Consider the following 1,044-nt stretch of genomic DNA (forward strand, 5'->3'; position numbering starts at 1 on the left):
TTAAAGGCTGCCAAACTGTTGTTACAAAGTGGCTGGAATATTGTATATTTAGCCTGCAATGTGCTATCAACTGCTTTTTAAAGAAGCAAAGAGAAAAATATTCCTTTCTGTTTATTCACTTATTTAGCTTTTATGGTGCTCCTTATTTCTTCCTATAGGTTTGAGTTTCTATTTACTATCATTTCTCTTCATCTTCTTTAAGCATTTCTTATTGTGTGGGTTTGACGGCAATGAGTTCTCTCAGTTTCTTTTTATCTGAAAATATCTTTATCTTACTTTTATCTTTGAGGAATAATTTCATTGATCACTTTTACCAGCACTTCAAAGATGTGTTCCATTGTTTGCTAACTTGCACTATTTCCAGTAAAAAGTCAGCCATCAATCTTATTATCGTGTCTCTCCAAGTAATGCATCTTTTTTGTTTTTTTGGATGCTCTTGAAATATTTCTCCTTATCACTGGTTTCTATCAACATTGTAATATGTCTAGCTGTGGTTTTCTTTGTGTTTTTGCAGCATTCATCTTTCCATCTGGGATTCCAACTATACGTCTGCAAACGCGTTTGATATTATACTGTAGGTTACTGATGCTACATTCATTGTTTTTCAATATTTTTTCCCTCTATGCTTCAGTTTGAATTTATTTTGACCACTTTCCAAGTTTGCTGCTTCTTTCTTCTGCTGTGTCAAATCCACTGTCTCTGCAATGTTTTGCAGTTCTGATATTTTAACTTTTATTTCCAGAATGGCCATTTGGTTATTTTTTTAGAATTTCCATTGATATCCTGAAAAAATCCCATCTCATCATCCATTCTATTTCTTTCCCTATAAATTTCTTCATATGTTTATATATACTTTTAAGGTCTTTTTTTGTTAATTCTAATAACATGTCTGGTTCTATTCCTTCTGCTTTCCCTTAATTATGGGTCACAATTTCCTATTTATTCTCTTGTCTAGTGTTCATTTTTATTATATCTTGCAAGTGTGTATAAAAGAACAATCGAGATTGCAGTTTGATTTTATGTTTTGTTTTATTTATTTCCTAG

The sequence above is a fragment of the Cervus elaphus genome, chromosome 1 (genome assembly GCF_910594005.1).
Source record: "Cervus elaphus chromosome 1, mCerEla1.1, whole genome shotgun sequence".
NCBI classification, from domain to species: Eukaryota; Metazoa; Chordata; class Mammalia; order Artiodactyla; family Cervidae; genus Cervus; species Cervus elaphus.